This window comes from Puma concolor, chromosome A2 (assembly GCF_028749965.1).
Source record: "Puma concolor isolate L17-30 chromosome A2, mPumCon1.1.hap2, whole genome shotgun sequence".
NCBI lineage: Eukaryota > Metazoa > Chordata > Mammalia > Carnivora > Felidae > Puma > Puma concolor.
The window spans coordinates 83,404,902-83,429,790 of record NC_141668.1 but is presented as its reverse complement, the minus strand read 5'-3'; positions in this window follow the sequence as shown (position 1 = coordinate 83,429,790).

Sequence of the window (24,889 nt, the reverse complement as noted above, 5' to 3'; positions counted from 1 at the left end):
TTAAGGGTTGCTCTTTCTTCTACTAGACCCTCATTTCAGTAATATGTACTCACTTTTCAATACAGGAAGCACGTGACCTAATCGTTAATACTTTTGATTATAGTTAGTAGAGAAAGGTGAAGTAGAAAAATTCTAGGATCGAATACAGTATTACAAGGCTGGATTGTGTGGCAGAAAATTACTACCAAGTTGAGGTACTTGAATTTTATGTATTTTCCTCATTTTATACAAATATCTAAATTGTCCCTTTCAAAGTTTCTCTTCTTTCCCTTTCCACATCACTTTTTGGAAAAACCAGCTGTTTACAAAATTCCCTGGACTTCTCTTTCACCTTCACACATGAGCTTCAATCCTTTTATTTCACTACCTTCCTCACAGCAGCCTATTAGTGATGACATGAACTTTCTGGAAAGGCTAGCAGGGCTGCAGATAAAAGCTAAAATTCAGGGATGACTATCTCCATAGATGGCATCTTATTAATAGCTAGAGTCACTAACATAGTCAATTTTATATTCTCAGTGTCTAACAGTCTAGCATATAGTAAATACTCAGTATTATTTCATCATTGAGTTCATACATTCTGAGAGTCACGGAAGGGGAACTGCCAAGAAAGAGTCAGAAACGTAACCACCACAAACCTTTACAAGATTTTAACGAAAAATTACCCAGAGTAATAACATAAATTAAATTTGAATTTACATCACTTTCTTTCATCTTTTTTTCCTTCTATGCATATAAGGTACATGTGCTTTAATAGAATGCATGTATGGATTTTTATACCAATAATTCTGCTTAAAACTTTAAAAAGATATTTATACAATTATAATATTGCTACACCTATTTTGTTTAAATGTTTATTTTTGTGAGAGAGGGAGCACAAGCAGGGGAGGAGCAGAGAGAGAGAGAGACACAGAATCTGAAGCAGGCTCCAGGCTCTGAGTTGTCAGTATAAAGCCTGATGCGGGGCTCAAGCCCACGAACTGTGAGATCATGACCTGAGCCAAAGTCAGACGCTTAATCAAATGAGCCACCCAGGCACCCCACTACACCTATTTTTAAATGGCTAAAAATAGTCAACTACATGGCTATAGAAATTGACCTCAACATTTCTCCATTAGAGGTCTTCTAGTTTGCCTCGATTGCTTTGGATGTTTTTTTAATGATTATCTGTTTGTACATATAGTTGTTAAACACATTTGGATTATTTTCTCAGAATAAATTTCCAACCAAAAAATTTAGAGTAGGATATAGTTTTTAAGGAAGAAAGGTTTTCTCATTATCTGGCTCAATTTAATTTTCCTAAGCAGTTTTGAATATACCACTTGTTGTGTGACTCTGTCTTATCTTTATTCTTTTAAACGTGATGGAAGAAAATGTAAACCTAAGAAAAGCTAGTAAAAACAAGATACAAGGAGCCAGCCAGGTAGCTTAGGCTGGATACTCCCCTTGCATACTTTTAGGTTCTGTCATCTTGGTTGCCTCCTGTGTCTACCAACTGCCCAGAGAGCACCACTGGCTAAGTGCCCCCCCTTTTTCTTTAGTCTCTCAACCCCCTACCACCCCAGCCATAAAAGGAAGCCGATGCCAATGTTTGGGGCTCAGTCTTTGGAGAGGACTCCAATGGGCCAGCACCAGTGTGCAATCAACAGTCTTTTCCTGATTCCCTGAGCTTGTGTGGCTTGTCTCTTCCTGGGTACCGAGTATTTATTGTAACAAACCCACCCAGCTAATTGATTTTTTTTTTCTTTTGTACTCTGGAGTTAAAATTTTTGTTTGCTAATCAATGACAGATATTGTCTCATTTGTAATAGAATTTCACTCTCGAATTTATTCATTCATCCCACCGTATTTACTCCATGCTTATTCTTTGTCAAACACTGGTTAACGCTAAGAATTTAAAGTTGAGAATAAAATTCTTACTTTCACATAGTTTACAAGTCTATCGTGTACAGAAAAGCCAGGGAAGCAAGAAGTAATTGCTGGTGTTCATCTTTTTCCTTTTATAGATTGTTATTAAGTAGTTCACATTATCTGACAAAATATAATCCGAGAACTTTTTTTCTTGAGGCACAGATAAAAAAAAGCAGATAAAGCACATATTGGTAATATGAGCTGAAATGATAAACTGAGCACACAGGGGCTGAGGTATAAAGCATAGGAATTGATTTGAAAATGTCAAGTGAGCCTTTTAGTAAGATATGAAATGCAAACTTCCTGTAAACAACTTAAAATGCTAATGATTAATAAGCTCTTCCCTTTTATTAAACTGCCAAATTCTCTTGTGACATTAAAATGTCCTCCCTCCACCCCAAATTCTTTCCAAAATGCTTCACTACTATCACATCTATTTATAAAAGAACTACAATTAGCATTCTGTTCATTTTATTCAATGATCACCTTTAGGACATTGTAATTTGAAAAGCTAGAATGATTATATCACCTATTTAAGTCTATGGATCTATCTTGGAACCTAGTGGAGCTAATATTTAACATTTCTATCAGTGTTTTGTAATTTAGAAAACACCTTGCAATCTGCTTCAAGAGCAAGGGAGAGATAGTGAGTCAGCCTTCTTTCAGGAGCATGGCGTGGAAAGCCATGAAATGTCTAGCAAGGCACAATCCGCCAAGGACACTTACTGTAAACTCTCTTTCCATCTATCTTCAGGATTTTCTCCTTTAATATCTTTGTGTCTCACTAAGGCTGTTCCCTGTTCAATTAACAACTTTTTCCAACTGAAGAATTAAAAAATTTCTACCAGGGGCGCCTGGGTGGCGCAGTCGGTTAAGCGTCCGACTTCAGCCAGGTCACGATCTCGCGGTCTGTGAGTTCGAGCCCCGCGTCAGGCTCTGGGCTGATGGCTCAGAGCCTGGAGCCTGTTTCCGATTCTGAGTCTCCCTCTCTCTCTGCCCCTCCCCCGTTCATGCTCTGTCTCTCTCTGTCCCAAAAATAAATAAACGTTGAAAAAAAAAAAATTTAAAAAAATTTCTACCAGTACTCAAGGTCCCTATCTAATTTTGCCGGTCTCTGTGTTCGTTAATGTGCTGGACAAGTTGATTTCCTATTTGTTCCCATGGCATTTTGTAACTTCCATTATGCCATCCACATCCAGCAATACTGCTGTTTTCTGTTCACTTCCCTCCCTTTCCAAGAATTCAGCACCTAGGACTACTCCTGACTTGTGCTTGGTGCTTAGGGAACATCTAGTGACTGGTGGCAGAGTGTGAGTAGTTTAATTGTTGGGATGTTTGGAGTACTGAAAGTTAGGGTAGAGGTGCAGCCCATTTGGACATACCTGTAGTACTGAGTGTGGAGATTCTGGGGAAGGCAAGGAAAGAAAGTAGAGTAGAATCAACAGTAAATCTATTTAAGATTCCACCTATAAGCATTTGTAACAATAAAATCCTTAGTACTTTTGCAATGAATAAAGCCTTTCATTTCACCTGAAAATTCTATGGTTTTAACCTGAGCTCCAAAGTTTTTTCTAATTGAATTATTTTATAGGTAGATCATTTTAGTATCTTAATTCCCTACTGATGAAAATTTAGCTTTTTCACCAGTTTTTATTTTTGATGAAGTAGTAATTATTTATAGTGTAGAGACTTTTTCTAACAGAATATTTAAAAAGAAGTGGATGAATAACGTATTATATGATTCCAGGGTTTTATACCTTACCTTAGAGTATACCAACAGTAACAAACTAAATCTATCATAGATACTTATTCTAGAGGGAAAAATTCTAACAAAAGGACAGGTCTTCAAAGCCTTATGACAAATTCCTAAAGCAAGATGTATTCCTAATTTAACATGGCTTAGATTTCTGAAAGGTATAAGGTTGATGATACTCAATATTACCTAACTCCCCAGAGGGTTTGGAGCTGCACCTCAATTATCTCCTACGTTACTATTTCCACAATCATTTGCGTAGTATTTATTTGTATTACTTATTTTGAATAAACATCTTTCCCCCTTTTCTCCTGATCAATGTTTACAGCTTGATGAATTACAAACAAACTTTCAGTTTTCATAACTTTTGAACTTCACTGCCATGTATAGGGGATGGTAAACTTTAATGGTTTTTGAGGTTGCAATACATGCTGTTTATGCCAAACTGTACACAGCAGTCCGTAATTCATGAATTCACAGATATCAAATTTACTATGAAAAAATTTCTAACTAGGCACTACATTGATCATATCCTCATCTCCCAAATATTTAACTTGAATGAGTAACTTTTGCTTGTGTAACTAGTTCCTTTTCTCAAGCTCCTGGAACACTCACATATATTGACCCTATATTGGCCATAATATGTAAGATATAAGACCGAAGCCGGGGGTTGGGGGCCGGGGGGGGGGGGGGGCAAAATTTTTCTGATCACATTTTATGTTAAACTAGGTACTACAAAAAGAAACCCCTAAAAAACTATAAAATTCCTATTCTCATAACAGTAAAACCATAAAAAAAAATATCTCGGTAAAAATTGTGTCAAAGAGGAAACAAAACCTAAAATAAAATTTCTTAGAAAAAAAGTGATAAATGATTTATGAAACTGTCAGATTTAATGAAAACAGTAAAATCTGAGCTTGGGAGCAAAGAGAACACAAGTCAACTAACCTGGGAAGAAAGTATTAGATAAGTGAATTAAATCTTCAAGAAACAAAATAAAAATGAACATAAAACTTCAAATAGGCAAAGGATGTCATCAGGAAAGATCAATTACATAATCAAACTAAGTATTATATTGTTCAAGATGGTTTTTTAAAATGGCTAGGTAAAAAATTCATTTGCAGACCTTTTAAAAATAGGAGAATAAAAATATACAACACAAGCATTAGAATGGGAGACAAAAGGTACAGTGGGAATTCAACTACAAATGTCTACTTTTTCAAGTTTTATTAATGTATTGGAAAAGAATCATTTGTAGCAAAATATTAATAAAATTGACTATGGGAGAGATATAAATTGAGACCTATTTTTGTGCAAAGAAATGAGAACATAGTCAAAGAACCACAATTTCTCTTCACATGCCAGACATGGTGACTTCTATAAAATACTTTAGGATAAAGCTTCTTAGATTGTTTAAACCATCCTAAAGCAGGGGCACTTGGGTAGCTCAGTAGATTAAGTGTTCAACCTCTGCTAAGGTTGTGATCTTACAGTTCATGAGTTCGAGCCCCGCGTCGGGCTCCATGCTGACAGCTCAGAGCCTGGAGCCTGCTTCAGATTATGTGTCTTCCTCCATCTCTGCCCCCACCTCTCTCTCAAAAATAAACATTAGAAAAAATTTAAACCATCTTAAAGCATAGAAAGGAAAACTTGAATTCCTTTAATAAAGCAGATAGATCTTTCACATAAAAATATTACAAAAATAAAAGAAAACTACAGAATTCCACTCATGTCTATTAGTTACAAAAATCTTATTACTAGGGGGAAGAAAGTCATTCAACATAACCAGGTCAGGTTCAATTTACAAATGCCTATGTGTTTCAATGTCTTTAATCCAAGTTATAAATAGACCCAAAGATACAAATCATAGAATCTTTTCCATTGAGACAAAAACATATTTGCTAATATTGAACTCATCAATATTTAATATGCATTCTTAACATAAATGTTTCACTAACTTAATATAGCATGACAGGTTTAATAATGGAAAAAGTTTCCTTAAATTTAGTACTAAGAATGTCTAGTATCGCTTCGTTCAATATTTTGAAACTCTACTTTATAAGCTCAATTAGAAAAGATGGAACAAAACTAGAGATTTCCACTTCCAACCAAGAACAAGTAATAAAGACAAAAGTGGCCCTGTGGTCTTAGGTAAGACAAACCCTAAAAGTCCTCCCAGTGAGTTGTATCCATTGTAGGCTGGCCCTGTCATCTGTGACTAAGCCCACAGAATCCAGCAAAGGTGAAGGGATTTTACAAACAGAGACCCAACCAGTTGATTTTGAGTTTTCACTAAGTAAGTTGTTGCTCCTGGGCCTGGCTTTAAAAAGCTGGCCTAGCAATAGTTAGCTACCATGTCCTGAGAGTGTAGGGAACAACATGTGGTCTGTAGGAGCCGAAAGCAGCCCCGGATGAGAGCCAGCAAGCAGACAGGACACCTACAACTCCAAGGAGCCGAAACGTTATTGTTCTGCCAAAACCACACGAGCGTAGACAAGAATTCCAAGGCCCAGAACTACCGGTCCTTGCAAACACCTTGATTTCTGGCTTGTGAGACCCTGACCAGAGGATCCAATTATGCCATGTCGGGACTCCTGATGCATGGCAACTAACCCATGTGTTGTTTCGAGCTACTAGGTTTGTGGTGGTTTGTTACACAGCTATAGAAATAGACACTCCAAGTAACAGACAATAAACAAAACAAACCATAGTTTTTAGACTATTAGATAACAAGCAGCACAGGGGAATAGGATAACCACAATCTGGGAAATACAGAGTTGGATGATCTGACCAGCTTCCTGCTTGGAGTCAATGTCAGGCTGCAATGTCAGTCAACGCCACGATGAAGAATCTAAAGATGCCTGTCGTCTCATTGGGTTAGGGAGGCTGAGATCAGAGTTCAGGAAGACCCAACAGCTAGACTTTATGGGGTACTGTCCTGGAAGAAAATTACTGAATGGGAAAAGAGAGAGGGGCCTAGGCACTTGCAGAAAAGGTGTTTTTCTTTTCTTTTTTTTTTTTTAACCTAGTCTTTATTAACTGCCTGCCACAACAAAACCTACAATGATCTTAAGAAATCCAACGCAGCCAGCCATCAACAAAGTACAGAACACATTATCTGGTATCCATTAAAAAAGTTACCAGGCAGGCAAGGAAGAAAACATATTCCTTAATTAGGAGAAAATTTAATAGGAACCAATCCTGAAGTAACCAAGTCGTTAGACCTGGAACACAAGAAGGAACTAAAACTGTAACTGTACATATGCTCTATATGTTCAAGACAGCAGAGGAAAACAGGAACATGATGAGAAATGGAAGATATCTGAAAAGACACAAAAGGAATTTCTAAAGATAAAAGCACTATCTTAAAAAATACACTTAGACACTGCAGGAAAAAATAAATCCATAAACTTCAATAGAAATCCTCCAAAATGAAGCACATTAAGAATCTGGCTCCTGGTTAAAAACCTGCATGTGATTTGGTAAGCCTAGCATAAGCCACGAAGAGTCTCTGACAGGCTAAGTGGTGGTGGGGGGCAGGGGGTGGAGCAGAGGGGAAGGGCTGGCAGAAACTGCCTTCCCCCAGAAGACTTGGTACACAGCCAGTGCTTTCCAGTCTCTGAAGAGAGTGATGGTCAAGGACTCAAGCCCATCTGGCTGGACATGCCCTTACCAGATCTGTATTCCTAGCCCACGCAGCTTCATTTCCATTTATCTGTCTTCAACTATCTCTCCTGAGGTCTGCTTTTGTAGTGTAGTTGACTACAAAGAAGCTAGAAGATGGTTTCCAAGATATATTTTAAACTTTCAAAAGGGTCAGAAGAGGGTGTACACTAGGTTTAAAACTATGGAGGATGTGTTTGTAACACATCCACAGTAATGCATAAACTCGTCTATGCCTAGACTATGTCTGGGGAGTTATGATTGCATCCAGGTCAATCAAGTAGAAGCCTAGATATAGGACAAATTTATCACTATATACCTTAAACTTTGAAAAAACTCATTTAAAGTTCTTGGTCCATTAAGAAATTTGGGGTCATCAAAACTATTCAACATTAGCTAACTCAAGGCATTTTTCCTTCAATTTTTATATTCTCATACAGTCTAGGAGTTATTCTTGTAAAGTAGTCTATTTTCAAAGTACTGAACTTTGGTTTTCAAAAATTAGCTGTAGTTTTAAAGGAGTGATCTGGAGGCCCAGTGTGTATGGAATTTACAGCTTTGCTTCTATTTTACTTTTCATCAATTGACTTCCTACACAAGCCTCGTCATCTGCACACTATTTACAATTATTTTGACGTGTTGATCTCTAATTTATCTAGTAAATCCTAATAATGTGATAAAGATAATCACATTAAAATCACATATAAAAGTTGTAAGAAATACGGTATGTGTATATGCAGACTATTGCCAGTGATAGAAAATTAAAAACAAGAAACTGAGAAGCTGCAAGTGAGCAATTTGATTTGCAAAAATCAAGGAGTTTTTGCAGACTTCCTCCCTAAACAAAGTCTACTAAACCTCTAGAGGGAAACAAAGATAAGGTATGTAGAAGGGCACAGTTACCCACTCATTTTTCTGTGAGTGGATATAAAATCTCGTTTAGGAACTTATTGTATTCCTTGTGCTATTCATGTTCTTGTATAGTCCTCAATTTGAAGGATTTACAAAGATCTCTAATATATACTTCGAATTGTTCATTTTTTTGTCCTTCATGCATCAGGCCATGTTTTATTTCTTACTTCACCACAGTTATTCAAATGAAATTCTTATGTGCCTTTGTCTGGCTGCCCGTAGAGTGAATGCATGTGAGGGAAGCATCATGCTTTTCATTACAGTCTGGGGATTATCTGGTGGAGGCAAGAGTATCTTCCTGGAATAAATTGTCTACAAGTTCAGATATTTGATGCTATGACACGTTGCAGTAAGATCACTAAACAGCATATAGGGAATCAAAGACTTGCTGCCTTAGGACACGACTTCATATATACCAATTTAGCAAGAAAAATTTTTAAAAGATCATCTCCCCAAACTGCCACAATCGCTTATAGCAAGCACAGTATGTAACAAGCACCATGACTCTGGGAGGACTTCAGCCTTCCCATTTATAGAATGTACTTGTGCAGATTACATTTTATTGCTTTATGAAGATAACATGACTGATTACTTACGTATTGAGTAAAAATAACAGGTATATGAATAAAGGTGCCCATTACATCATTCCTGTAGTATTTTTTTTTAAAAGTTGGAAATAATCTCGAGATGATTCCATAATCATCTTACCTCAATATAATGCAACATTATACAAACATCTAAACATGAAGGTATCATGCAATATTTAAAAAGCAAAACCACATGCAATGGTGTTGATCCTAACTTATTAAAAAAAATGGGCATTTCTGGGGCTCAAACTTGTGTCTTGCTTTACTTTAGGAGATCACCTCCTTCAACATGCATGGCTTCTCCAAGAAGTGAGTGGCATATTAATCAAAAGTTTACTATGAAGAAAAATGTCTTATGAAATGGACACAGATCAGACAACATATTTTGTCTTCAGTGCCCTGCTATAATTTAGTGCTTTGAAAAGGCAATGCTGAAGGTCTGCTCTGAGAATGAAATACACTCCATTTATTTTCCCCGGAGTGAACAGCTGTAAACCTAGATGGCTATGCCTACTGGTGAGGACCTAAGAATATCAAGTTACCCTAATACCAGTTTAAATGGGCCCAATGTCAAGAATAGTTTACAGGTATCTCTTGAATCTTATTACTGAACATGACAATCTAAATTGATATTCAGATAAATTAGGGTTGAAGTATATAGTTTAACAAGTGCTTTTTCACAAGCAATCTCCAGAGGTATTCTCTAAAAAGCCATTTCTACTGCATTTATTATTAATTCCTTGAAAAAATTTACTTTAAATTATCTCTTAAACTGAACCAAAGATTCAGGTTCAACAAAGTTACATAGATGGAGATAGACCTGCGCCAGGAAGCAGTTTTTCAATTAATCCAATTCATTCAATTGGTCCTTCTTCTGTTCAAGCTCGGCAAGTTTATTAATAGTTTCTCTGTGATACTCTTTGTTCTTAGAAAAAAATGAGGACAAGAATACTTTTATTCTTCAACAGGTATTCTCACTGCTGAATTTGTGATGTACATTTCAGTCTTCATTCTCTGACTTCTCTCAAGTATTACTTACTCCCTAGAACAGAGGTTCTTCCTGTTCCTGCTGGGCCAGTAGCTCATAAAAACCTCTATTAGGAGAAACGTGCCCACAACCCAACAGTCTCGCCTTAGATCAATTTCCACAACTTCAATCAGTTTCTCTTTTGACCTCCAGAGCAGGGCTGCACAGCCTGCCATAGACTCACAGGCATGACATGGCAGCAGAATCCAGATCGGACTTTTCAGCAGAAAAATATGGGACTTAGCCTCTTAGCTGCTTATTACAGAGGCACAGATGCCTCTCTGAAAGCTTAACAGAAGGTGGGAAACTTTATTTTAAAGCTTCATCTGTGCATAAAGAAAAAAAAGTGAAAGCATATCCCTTCAGTTTATTAAATTTGTTTATTAAACTAAAGAGAGTGGCCGAGCACAGAGTTAAAAGTCATTTTTTTTTAATGTTTGCTTATTTTTCAGAGAGACCGAGAATGAGTGGGGGAGGGGAAGAGACAGCAGGACAGAGGATGCAAGGTGGGTTTTGCCCTGACAGCAGAGAGCCCGAGGTGGGGCTTGACCCAAGAACCTTGAGAACCTGAGTCAAAGGCAGAGGCTTAATGGACTGCGCCAACTTTTAATAGGAGTTTGCCTTTTATTTACTGATTACTTCCAAGTAATTCATTAAATGAAAGATCAGAGATTTAGGAAGATGGCCTCCACTTACCAGGTCTAAATTATTTACAGGGTTTATTTTTATTACTTATGTTCTAGTTGAATAAATTCAATTTTTCTTGTCATTTAACTATACCTACACAGTAATTCCACTGTCATCAAAAGGCACGTATGTTTAAACACATTTTCTCCATGTTCATTTGAAAATGAATTAAATGTTTCCTAAAATACAAAGTATTTGCTTTTTTGATGGAAAATGGTATGCAGTTTATATCCAATGAACGACTATTAATTTTTAGTGTAAGCATTTTTCTTTTTAAATGTTTTATTTTTGAGAGAGCACCAGCAGAGGAGGGCACAGAGAAATAGGGACAGAGGATCTGAAGCAGGCTCTGTGCTGATAGGAGTGAGCCTGAAGCGGGGCTTCAACTCAAGAACTAGGAGATCATGACCTGAGCTGAAGTCAGACGCTCAACTGACTGAGTCACCCAGGTACCCATTTTTTACTGCAAACATTTATAATACTCTATCCATATCAACTTTTCTGTTGGGTTTGAAGTTTCAAGAATGATATATGTAGAATGAGTAACTAGGGGAGAAGGAGGACATCTGCCTAGCCAGATGGATCAGGTAAACTAATTATAGCTATCAATCAATGAAATAAAAGATGTCCCAAGTGACTCATCTCACCTTTTAAGCAGATATGCGATCTCTACAGTAACAGCTTACTGTCTGGGGTATTTATTCCATATATTTTATTGAACATCTATGGCAGACTAAGGTATCAAGATTTAATAATACCACATTTCTTTCCCTATGAAGCTTGTAGTCTAATGGGCCTAGGAATTAATCTACCAATTAATCATGAAAATATAGTATTACTTGCACTGCAATACAAGTAGGTACTGTGTCAGAGGATTTAAGTAAATGGTCACTAATTGCTTCAGGTAGGTTATGCAATATTCCCATCTCCATTCTCCATGACATTTGTTCTTAGAGTAAAAAATGGACAGGTTTCCACGTGAACTGAGGAGATGAGCCTTTCATCCATAGGACACAGTTTATGCTAAAGCACAAAGACCAGAAGGGTCCACAGGTGTTGCGGGGGCCAAATGCTCAAAGTGGACAGCGCGTGGAGTTTGTGCGTGTAAGTTTGGCAAGAAGTGAGGCTCTTTCCACAGTGCTTAGGGCTTAAATGGTCTTCTAAACCATGCGAAGTAAATTCAGTTCATGTCGTAGGAGAATTTGCAAGTTTGGAGAATGACATGATCAGCTCTTCTCCTTCAAAGACTGGAAAAAGAGGATTCTAACAAATAGGACACTCTAGCACTGGCAAAAGAGAGTGTGCATAGTTTGGGGCAATTACAAAGGTTAGAGAATGAACCAGTTACTAAGAGCAAAAGGAGGAGGGGAACAAAAGGTTTTAAGAACTTGGACCAACATAGTCATGCAAAGTGGGTGACTTTAGGAGGAGCAGTGACCTTCTGTTTTAACACAGCCATCCTCCAAGACCTCACAGGGAGGGAACCAGGGACTCAAAAGACCGAACTCTCTTCTCTTTGCCATCACTTGCTGAGGCTTTCCAGTGCCACACCCTGAAGCCAGAGGGCATGGAGCCAGGAGGAGGTAGCTAGTGAGTGATTCTTGAAGGACAAACCAAAGGTGTCTAGTATTTTAGTGATCCTAATTTAACAAGAGTTGGGAATGGAGAGAAGGGTGGCATTTTATATATATATATATATATATATATACACACACACACACACACACACACATACATATACATATATAAAGCATATATAAAGCATAACCACTAGAATGTGGTCAAACTGTACCAGCGAGTCAAAAATCATAGTCAAATACAATTCCATGATTTCTAGCTTGGGTACAGGAGGAGAATCAAACGGGGTTGCTGATAGGACACTGTGATTCTTGTTCCTTCTACACATCTGAACAATTTCACTACCAATTCTAGAGTGAATTCTTCTCTCATCCTCATGCGTAGGATCATCCTCTTTTGGAGTTCTTAGTAACTAAATCATAGCCCTTCTTATTTTGCCATCTACAACACAACCCCATCATTTCTGTCCATCACTGAGAATTCTAGCCTGCAATTCTCATCTTTGCCCAATTCTAGGTGACCTCAAAATTCATATGCAGTAGACTTGTCAGCAACTGGATCTAGTTTCAGGTGTTCTGTCTCTGGATGACACCTTCATCTTGACATCTCCCAGCACCTCTACACTTTAATAATAACTTCTTTCTTATACATTCTCAGTTGTATTTAAGAAATATTGCCTATCAGCACTAACTCTGACAAGCTAATGTTCTTTCAGCCTTCTCTGGTGTTGTGTATATTGTGTAAGCTCATTAGAAAGGAGAGAGAATCCTAATCAGGATGTATAGCCCAGAGGCTGACACGGGGCTTGATCCTGTGCAAAGATACACAGATAACTCAGAGGAAAGGCCATTTATTCTGCCTATCAAAGTTAGGCTTCACAAAAAATATAAATGCAATACCTAAGTTGAATACTGGAAGATTACAAGTTTCTCAGTTCCACAAAAGGCAGAAGGGAATTCTCTCAAGAGAAGATTATGCTCAACTATATGAAGGTGTAAAATACTACACATGTTAGAATTTCCAAGTAGTTCCTTGCTACATAGAATGATGAGGGATGGCAGAATCCCAACGGAAAAATAGTGAGAGCAATTTGTATGAACTATTACTTTCATTTTAAGGGCTAGTATAATGATAGACCAAGAAAAACAATTTTTACTATCAGTAAATCAATTCAGTAAAAGAGATCTAGTAAGATTTAGAATGTCCACACATTAATGGATAGACTGGAATATAAAATAGGCCTATATATGAGCATGACCTACCTATTCTATGAGGCAACCAGACTTGCTTTAAGAAAATACCATCAGGGGCGCCTGGGTGGCGCAGTCGGTTAAGCGTCCGACTTCAGCCAGGTCACGATCTCGCGGTCCGTGAGTTCGAGCCCCGCGTCGGGCTCTGGGCTCATGGCTCAGAGCCTGGAGCCTGTTTCCGATTCTGTGTCTCCCTCTCTCTCTGCCCCTCGCCCGTTCATGCTCTGTCTCTCTCTGTCCCAAAAATAAATAAACGTTGAAAAAAAAAAAATTAAAAAAAAAAAAAAAAGAAAATACCATCAGAGGCTGGATTGTTCAAAAACAAGTTTATTGGGGGTACCGCTGTGGCTCAGTCGGTTAAGTGTGGGACTCTTAGTTTTGGCTCAGGTCATCATCTCAGGGTTCTGTGGGTAGGATCAGCCCAAGGTCAGCTCAAAGCAGAGAGACTGTTTAGGATTCTCTCTCCCTCTCTCTGTGTCCCTCCCACATTCACCCTCAACCTAGCCCTCTCCTCTCTCAAATAAACATTTAACAAATTATCTAAGTACAAATTTATATTATTTTATTTTATTTTTAACAGTTTGAAGTTGAAGAAACCAAGAACACACATGCAGACACAGGCCAGCTTTCTGGTGTCTCCCCTTACATGGACACTTATGGGATCAGGGCCCCACCCTGTGACTCCATTTAAACTTAAGGATTTAGTTTTTATACATTTTTTAATGCTTTTAAATTTATTTTTGAGAGAGAGTGCAAGCAGGGGAGAGGCAGACAGAATCTGAAGCAGGTTTCAGGCTCTAAGCACTTAGCACAGAGTCCAACACGGGACTCAAACTGATGAATTGAGAGATCATGACCTCAAGTTGGATGCTCAACCGACTGAGACACCCAGGTGCCCCAAACCTCAATTATTCCTTTAAGCCACAGTGGAGGTTAGGGCTTCTACATGGGAACTTTGGAGGGACCTATTCATTCCACAGCATTCCACCCTGACCCCAAAATTCATCCTTCCTGCATTCATGTACTGTACCTTTATTACATCCCAGTAGCCTCAAATATCTTAACTTATTCTAGCATCAACTCTCAAGTCTAAGGGCCCAAGTCTCCTGTATGTATCACTAAATCAGATATGGGTAAGATTCTAGGTAGGATTATTCAACCTGAGGCAAAAGTCCTCTTCAGCTGTGAACCTGTGAAATCCTACAAGTTACGTGCTTTCAAAAGACAATGGTGCAATATGCCTAGGATAGGTGTTCCTATGCCAAAAGGGAAAAGGTGGAAGGAAAAAAGGGGTGATAAATCCCAACCAAGTCAAAAAGCTAGCGAGGCAAATTCTAGATCTTAAGTTTGATGTCCTGTCTTCCAGGCCATATCACCCCTATGGCTCTGTGGGGCAGCACCACCCTGACAACAGTGGGCCACGGGCTTGCCTCTAATGCATAAGGGAATGTCATCATGGCTCCCAAAAGAGGCCCCACTCTTTGAAATGAAGGGGGAACCATGTTTGCCCCCAGACGTGCAGTCAGAGGGGGAACCCTGAACCACCTTTGGGGACATTATTTTTCTTTTTTTTTTTTTTAAAGTTTTACTTATTTTTAGAGAGAGACAGAGCATGAGTGGGTGAGGGTCTGAGCTAGAGGTACACAGAATCCGAAGAAGGCTCCAGGCTCTGAGCTGCAGCACAGAGCTTGACATGGGGCTCGAACTCAAGCTGTGAGATCATGACCTGAGCTGAAGTCAGACGCTTAACCGACTGAGCCACCCAGGCACCCCAGGGACATTATTTTTCTTGAATGGTAAAACAGGTTTTAAACTGAATAGCTCTATGGTCCCATCCTGTAGAATCAAAAAACCCCAAAGGCTTTCTTTCATTTCATCCTGTGTCTGGCTCCTTAAGTTCAAACCTGGCTTCATTTCTCCTGACAGAATTCCATCTCTATCCATGGCTTCTGTTGAGAAAGATGACCCAATTAGTGGTTTGCATCCATATTAGACTCTTTATCAAGCTGTTTGCTCAGCCACACCCATAGGGTTCTTTTCTCAAGAAGCTTTCTCAGTTTCTATCATATGGACAGGCTGGGGATTTTCCCCATCTTCAGGTTCTGGTTCCTTGGGTTAACAATTCCTTCAAATTCTCTCCTCTTGAATTTTACTGTAAGGAAAAACCAAGCCGCTTCCTAATTTGCTTAGAAACTTCCTCAGTGAAATACCCAAGTTTATTGCTTACAAGTTCCAGCTTCCAGAAAACACTAAAACACAGCTCAGCCAAGTTCTAGGCCACTTTACACCAAGCATTGTCCTTCCTCTAGTTTCCAATAAGTTGCTCATCTCCATCTGTGGCCTCAATACAAGGACCTTTAATGTCCTAACACCTTCCAGCGTCCTCTGCATAATGATGCATGTACCCTGTAAGACAAAAGCTTTCTCTGTGGCTCTCCTCTTTTCTTTCTGAACCCTAACCAGAATCATTCTTCATGTTCTTATTTCTATCAACAGCCTCTTAACAGTAATTTCAGCTTTTCCTCACAAGTTCCTCACAGCTCATCCCACCTCTTATTACCCAAATCTTCTTTTTTCCTTTTTAAACATTTTTTTAAAATGTTTATTCATTTCGGAGGGACAGACAAAATACATGATCAGGGGAGGGATAGATCGAGAGGGAGACCCAGAACACAAAGCAGGCTCCGAGCTGTCAGCACAGAGTCCAACACAGGGCTCTAACTCATGAACTGTGAGATCATGATGTAATCTGAAGTCAACACTTAGCCAACTGAGCCACCCAGGCATCCCATCTCATTACCCAGTTCTAGAGCTGCTTATAATAGTTAGGAATTCGTTATAGCAGTACCCCACTTCTCAGTACCAAGATCTAGGTTAATTGCTTTTGGGAAGCCTTAACAAATTTCTATAGGTTGAACGGTTTAAAAACAGACATTTTCTCAGAGTTCAGCAGGCTCGAAAGTCTAGCTAAGATCTAGCTTCTGGCAGGATTTGGTTCAAGGTCACAACTCTCTTCCTGGCTTCTACATTGCCACTTTGTCCTCCCATGGCTTTCCTCCGAAAATGTACAGGGAGACAGTGAGCTATCTGGTGTCTCTTCTTATACACACGCTAATCGGATGGGATCAGGATCTCACCCCATTGACTCCATGTATCTTTCTCTCCTTACTCTAAATACAGCCACACTGGAGATTAGGGCTTTAACAACAGTGTTATGGTTACAAGAAACATTCAGTCCGTAACATGTAGCTACACCTCAGCTATTGAAATCTTGAAGCCTATTATTCTACACAAATGATCAGCCACTCAGTTGGATACATTGGCCAATTCTGTCAAAGGCTAAGCCTTACCCTTTTTAGGTTCAATTCTCAATAGAACGTGTACTTATGATCTAAGTATACAGACTTTATTTTCAAAATTATTTACATCCCTCTTTCCACAATTAAGTTCTGAATGCATTTTTTTTTACACTCAAAAATTTCCCTTAGCACATGTCTGGAACAGATTGTGTAAAATGAGACCACTGATAGGTGGCTATTCGACACAGGACTGCAGCTCCTCCTCAAATATTTGCCAGACCAGACCAGCAGCTGACCAAGTCCATTACCAAGTGGAAACATCTCAAGTGCTACACAGATCTAATAGCCTTAGAACATGTAACACATGGCCTCACCAAGTTCCCTAAAATGCCAGAATAGCTGTCCTTCTGTCTCCGTACCACAATCTTCATTTAACACCACCTCAGACTAATAGCATCACCACTGCCTTCTTCGGTTCATATCATGAATTTAACTGGGAATGCTGTGTGCCATTCATCTCACGTTTATTTTTCATTAGAAATTCACAAAACTTCTTTGCAATGAATCAAGGATTCTGTGTTGTCTGTTGTAGTCTGGTCATTCTGACTGACAAGCCAAACCTAGCATTTTAATGTCAAATGTAGACCTGTGAGTGGGGCTCGGTGCAGCTTCACAGCTCTCTAGTCTGTACAGATGGATCTGCTTTCACCCCATGTGTCATTTTTGTATTAAATGAACAGCTTCACCATTAAGTGCCAAAGGAAAATGAACTTGTTTTTATTCCTTGGTGAATGAATTCAGGCTCTCATTCAAACATTTAAAAAGTCTCAAGAGAAGAACTTCGGAGGTTTCAGGATCAAGATACCCACATTTGGAGAAGAGTTTTTATATTATTGAAGCATGTTTAATTCTCTTTTTTTCCTTTTTGTCTATCTCCTGCAAAATAACGTCCCTGACCACCCCTAATGCTGCTTGGCAAAAGGAGGGTACAGATCCTGGAATTTAGAAGTATGGGTTGGTCATTAATGATCATATAGGAAGTACTTCTAAATGCTGCTAATGAGCCCTTCATCCACCTTTCTGAGAACCTTAATCACAACCCTATCATTTTGACTTTACACTTGATTCCTCTGTTAAATAAAGCTCCTCAGGGCAGGAATGAGTCTTATATAGCTTTACGTTCCTAGGATATTGATTAGCACATAGCGAATAGCACAAGCATTTATTTTCAAGTAGTATTTGGGAGCATCAGAGCAGATCTTCCAAGTTTAACAGATGGGGATCTTTAATCTGAGGCATGGCTCTAACACTGGAAATCCGGTCACCCTAGGCACATGTAATCAACACCTATTATTTTCATCCCTACCATTGTTCCCCTTCCCCTCTTTGTGTTAAAGAACCCTGAGGTTTTTTTTCACCTTCTCAGCTAAGAGGATGTGGATTGGGTGGTAGGACCTGATCTGCATCTGGAAAGACGGTCAAGGGATAAAGGCCAAGTAATCTAGCTGCAAGACAGATACATCACCCAAGTCAGGCCTTCGTGGGTAAGCCCAGAGGCTGAGATTCCTCAAAAAATCCAAAATAGAAATACCATATAATCCAATAATTCCATTTCTGGATATTTGTCCAAAGAAAATAAAAACACTCCTTTAAAAAGATGTATAGGGGTGCCTGGGTGGCTCAGTTGGTTAAGCATCCGACTCCAGCTCAGGTCATGATCTCACGGTCTGTGAGTTCGAGCCCCAGGTCGGGCTCTGTGCTGACAGCTCAGCCTGGAGCCTGTTTCAGATTCTGTCTCCCTCTCTCTGACCCTCCCCCATTCATGCTGTCTCTCCCGGTCTCAAAAATAAATATTTAAAAAAATTAAAAAAAAAAAGATGTATGTAGCACCCCTATATTTATTCCAACAGTAATAACCAAGATATGGACACAACTCAAGTGCCCACTGTTCTATCAATGGCTAAACTAGACACAGTGGGTGTGTCAAATGAACTATTGCTCAACTAGCCATAAAAAAAAAAAAAAACTTGACATTCATGACAATATGGAGTTAGAAACTATTAAACTAAAGTTAAAGACAAATACTATATGATTTCACTTTTGCCCACCATCTAAAAACTGAAATAAATCAACACAACAAAACAGACTATAAATATAGAGAACTACTGGCTGCCAGAGGCAAGGTGGGTAGAGAGATGGGCAAAATAGGTGAAGGGGATTAAAAGCTACAAGCTTCCAGTTATAAAACACCAGTATGAAAAGTAGAGCAGAAGGAATGTAGTCAATACTGTACCAAATTCTGTGTTCTAGATGTTTATTACACTTCTTGTAGTATTGTATAAGGTCTCGAATTATTACATCACTATACTGTGTACCTGAAACTACAGTCACATTGTCTGTCAATTATACTTCCCTAAAAACAACCTGGGGAGAGCCTCTTGTCATATAAACCGTAAAACAATGTAGTTCTAAGTTTGAGGTCCTTTATTCCAGGAAAACAATCCAGGGATAGGGGATCAAACGGGGTGGGGTATATATTGCCTCCCCAGTGGTGTTACAAGAGGCTATGCACCAATAGAGCATGACTGGCTAGGAGGTCCGGGATTTCCTTAGAAGGCTAACAGGTTCTATTTTCTAAGGTTAGGCAAGCTAGCTAAACTTGAGATGGAGGATTGTGATTGTTATGTCTTAGGATTCCTTAACAGGCGTTTCCCTTAAGTGCAGGCTGACAGGTTTTGAGTTGTGCCCAAGGCGTGGCTGCTAGGGCAGCCGCCATTTTGTGGGTCCCCGTATAGGAATTAACTATCATTCACGTTATTAGGAGTTAGCAGAAGAGATAGAACGCAGGTCCTGATGGAATCATGTGAACACCAATACAGACCTTGCACCTTGATTCTTTTCTCTCAGATTTTTAGCAATGCCGATCAATAAATCCTCTTTAAATACTCAAAGCATTTTGATTAGTTCTTTGATATTAATGATTGAAAGTTTCCTCATTCCTTCAGTTACTTAAACTAATACACACTGTCTACAAGTAAAAAAAAAATGAAACACTTATAACAGGATTAAGAGGTTTTAACGTAAACTCATACATTATATATGAAGATCGAAATAACAGCCAGTTCTTTTAGAGCTTGGTGTTGCAGGTACTGTTCTAAATGCTTTACGTGTATTAACTCCTTCATCCCTGTAAGGAGTCTTTGAATTAGGTATTTTGTAGATCAAGAGGTTAAGGCACAGAAGATTCAAGGAACTTGTTTACAGCTATGGAGCTCTTCTGTGGTACAGTGAAGACTGAAGCCGGCTCAGTCTGGCTCTAGAGTTGGTGTTCCTCGTCCCTGTGCCACTCTGTCCCTCAGCAGTGCTTCTCAAGGCCTCCCTGTTTTCTCTAGAGACTCAAAACTTATCACAAAGTAGGGGCTCTGCAGGCTTATTCTCTTAGCTCCTAGTATTTGTAGGTGTTCATTATTTAAATAATTGGCTTCTACAGCAACTGTAGCACCCTTCCTACAGGTGATGTTACTTTAAAGCAATTGTCAGGTTGGAGTCGGCTTCCAAAGCACCTGCAGGTGTTTAAGCGCCCACTGCTGGACCCACCCCCAGAGCATTAGCATTTCCAAGGAGTTTCAGGTGAGGCTGAAGCAACTGACCCCCACCTCCCCTCTTGGAAAGACACTTACAAAGTTAATGTCAACAAAGTGTGGCCACTCCCTTTCATTAATCATTAGCTTTCCTGCCCCTCCCCCCCGCCAAAGTTGGCAAATGAAGGGACTCAAAAAGTTTAAATATATGGAATGGCAGCAAATTCACCCCCTCCTGTTATGCAGTTTCTTCTTCTTTCTTTTTTTTTAAATATATGAAATTTATTGTCAAATTGGTTTCCATACAATACCCAGTGCTCATCCCAACAGGTGCCCTCCTCAATACCCATTACCCACCCTCCCCTCCCTCCCACCCCCCCATGAGCCCTCAGTTTGTTCTCTGTTCTTAAGAGTCTCTTATGCTTTGGCTCTTTCTTGATAGTGCCCCATCAGCTCTGACTTCCCTGTGTCCTCTAGAGATTCAATACTTTGAAATGGCTTCTTGTATGGACATCCCAAAGCCCTTGAGAAAGGTACCATCCTGTCCACGAACAGTTGATGGAGTGTGGAGAATGATATTTTGTTTTTCCAATTACGTGTAAAGTAGGATTTTTTAATTATTAGGAAGAGGTGGGGGAAGAGACATAAATTGGCTTCCTCACTAACCCCAGACATATTCCTTCAGTGGAAGCTTAGGCTTTTGTTTCTAAATTATGGGTATTACTAATGGCACAATAGCTTAAATTCATACAAAGATATAAATGACTAAACCTGTTAAGACCAGACTTTACAATGCTGTGACAGAAAAAGTCTACTCATATAAATTACCCCCAAATTGCTGTTTTAGCTCCCACCTACAGGCTAGGATGCTCCTTGCCAAATTTTGCAAGGATTTGTAGGACTTCCCAAAATAGAAAGCATCATACATGCTACAACATTGCACTTTCTGTGAACTTTCACGTCTCAGACCTTGCTTTCCCCCAACTCCCAATTCTCCTGATCAAAACACATGCGGAAAATGCAAAGAGTCCATGCTGAAGAAGAGAAGTTTGCCTCCCATAGAGGCAACTAGGTGCCTCAGTCAGTTGAGCATCTGACTTTGGCTCAGGTCATGATCTTGGGGTCCAAGAATTTGAGCCCCACATGGGGCTTGCTGCTATCAGTCCAGAACCTGCTTTGAATCCTCTGTCCCCCTCTCTGCCACTCCCCTGCTCCCTCTGTTCCAAAAATAAACATTTAAAAAATCAAGTTTTCCTCTTATTCAACACTAGGTCAATTTCTATCACCTGAGCACCAAACGAACAAACAAAAAAAAACAAAACCCAAACAAACAAAGAACAATTCTGGTCTCAAAAGGTTTCTTATAAAAATAATACCTTTATCTTCTGTTCTAACAGCTCTTTAACACAGGGATTCTTAATCCAAGTAGAGGAAAATGAAGACTCATCAGTCCAAGGAGCTTGTTTAAACTTGTACAAGTTGTGCAAACCCTCTCCTTATGTACAGAAATACTATTGACAGAGTGGTTTCTGTTGAGAGTGTTACAGCCTTCAGGAGTACATGGGTGGAAAACACACATACACATACACACACACACACACACACACGGAAACTCCTTCTCCAGGACATTTCTTCTGAAAGCAAGAAAAGCAGACTACAGAGTAAATTCACCTGAAGAGCTTTCAAAAAACATCGACGCCCCAAGAACAAGACAAAACCATTACAACTTCTGGAAGTGGGAATGTGTGTAAGATTTTGTTGTTTGGCTTCTTATATACCTTTTACCTCCTCTATTACTCATGTCTGGCTGCCATAAAAAATGACATAAACTAGATATTTTATACAATATATATGTGTGTGTGTGTGTGTGTGTGTGTGTGTGTGTGTGTGTTTCTTACCGTCTGGAAGTCAGGAGGTCCAAGGTAAAGACGCAGGCAAGGGAGGCACTTGTTTTGAGGCCTCTTCTCTGGGGTTCTAGGTGGTTGCCATCTTGCTTTGTACTCACATGACTGAATCACGTGCCCAAGCCCTAGGGGAGAGAAAGCCTCAGGCGTCTGTTGTCTCTTTATATAAGGGCATCAATCCCATTAAGAGGGCCCTGACATCATGACCTCATATAACCCTAATTACCTCCCCAAAGCCCTAGCTCCAAAAGCCATCACTTTGGGAGGTAAAGCTTCAACAAGCTAGTTTTGGAGGAAACTCACCTTCCCAGGTGATTCCAATATGCGGCCTGAATAACATGATTCTTCTACGGACTGCAAACCAACTCCTAAATTGTTTTGTGTTTTTAACTTTTCCTTGGTCCCTTAAACTATGCAATACAAAGATTTGGCTGAGGAAGTTACTCCATAAACATTTGTTGAATAAATAAGTTGTGCCATATAAGGCAGAGGGCTTACACTAATATTCTTGGCATGCCGTTATAACATTATGAGAAGCCCTGCTTTAGAATTGAACGTTTTTCTCTACATTTGCTACTTAATTTCCAAAAGGAAAATTTTCCATTATTATGTCCATGAACAGAAATATCAGACAAAATCTTCACCCTTGAAGAAGGCAAATTTAATTCGTGTTTGCAAAAATTGTAACAGTTACCTACGAATCAAGTTACCTGATTTTTAGATTAAAATAAACTTTAAAACTATGCTTTCATTTTCGAGTGGTCCAAGAAATATCACACAAATAACGTACAGACCACAGTTGTTATATCAAGAGATGGGTAAAGACAGTATCCACTCAATTCTTTCTCAAACGAGGAGTTTTCTTCTAGGTATACCGAGTTGGCTTTTAGTATATCAGAGACTTTCTTGAACTCTCTCTCAATATCACATATTGAGTGATGCTGGATTTGAAATCACATCCACTAAGCAACTAGGGATGGGTTAGCATGCCTCTCAGTATTATATGGAAGTCCACAGATGCTTGTTATCCTTTCCTGATTCCACTAATGTTATCATGAATAAGAGACACAAAGAATGCGGGGTTTATGTACCCAATGTTTTGGTTCCTGGATTCAAGCATTTTCGGCAAAATATTACTTTCTTCTACTTAGAAAAAAGTAACAGTAGGAAACTATTAAAAACAGCAGATATGAACTTAAGTATTATTTTTAGCTTCCTAAAAATTAATATATTGTTTTAATAAACTCTTCACTACTGAATGTCACTATAAAGAATCATCTGCCAGTGTTCACACGTTCAAGAGAATGTATTAACATTTATTACAGCAAATGTCCTCATTAATATTTTATAGAATGGCTGGCACAGAAAGTGGCATTAAATCTCTGAGAGGCTGCTGTCTTGTTTATTTTATGCCTTTTTTTGAATTTTGTAGTAGCAGAAGAGAACCAAAATTTGTAGGTGATTCCACTGAAATTTTAGAAAAATTTAGAGCACAGTCACTATTTTTATCTTACTCATTATTTGCTCCTTCCCATTCTAAATATAGAATGTTAATCAGTAAGGAGATAATAGATTTGGCTTACAACAAAAATAGATAAGTAACTATTAACCTTTTATTTTTTTTTATTTTATTTTTAAAAATTTTTTTACATTTATTTATTTTTGAGAGACAGAGACAGAGCACAAGTGACAAAGAGGCAGAGAGAGAAAGAGACCCAGAATCCGAAGCAGGCTCCAGGCTCTGAGCTGTCAGCACAGAGCCGGATTCGGGGCTTGAACTCACAGACCCGCGAGATCATGACCTGAGCTGAAGTCGGACACTTAACCGACTGAGCCACCCAGGCGCCCCTAGTAACTATGAACCTTTTAAAAGAACCCTTGAACATGGCTCTTCCCTATGTTAGACACTGCGAGGCATCATGGAAGTTTGGTGGAATTTCTTCCCTCTTGCATGCCTTTACTATAGAGCGGTACTTTTTTTTTTTAAATTGTATTTATTTATTTTTAAGGGAGAGGAAGGGAGAGAGCATGAGAAGGGGAGGGGCAGAGAGAGAGGGAGAAAGAGAGAATCCCAAGCAGATTCCACCCCATAGGAACAGAGACGAATGCAGGGCTCAAACATACGATCATGTGAGATCATGACCTGACCTGAAACCAAGAGTTGGACACTTAACCGACTGAACCACCCAGGCACCCCTAGAGAAGTACTTTTTAACAGAATATTCTATGATGATAGAAATGTTCCACGTAGTACAGCAGCCATAAGGCACATGTTCCTTCCAGCATTTGACATATGCCTACGAAGGACCAGGAACTAAACTTTAAGTTGTATTTAAATTTACATTTAAAAAGTCACATGTGGCTCATAGCCACTGGACGGAGTGGCCATATAGGTTATAGAGGTTGTAAAACTTAAATCTCATTTTCCGGGTATTATTCTGCAGTTTAATGTGGCCATGTATCACAGTTATGATTGATGAGACTGTATCACAGAGTGGTCATGATAGCAGGGCCACTTGATATTTAATAATAATACGATGGTTATCATGGTGATGATGAGAAGGAGGATGGTGATGATGGTGACAATGGCTACACAATTACTGGAAAGGCTGAGTGTCCTAATTTACCAGTTAAGAATGTTTTCTGTAGCGAGAAACAGCTTTCAGGAAATCCATGAAGGATGCCATTATTATCAGTAGAATAAATAGATCTATCCAGACCCACTGAAAAAAATGAT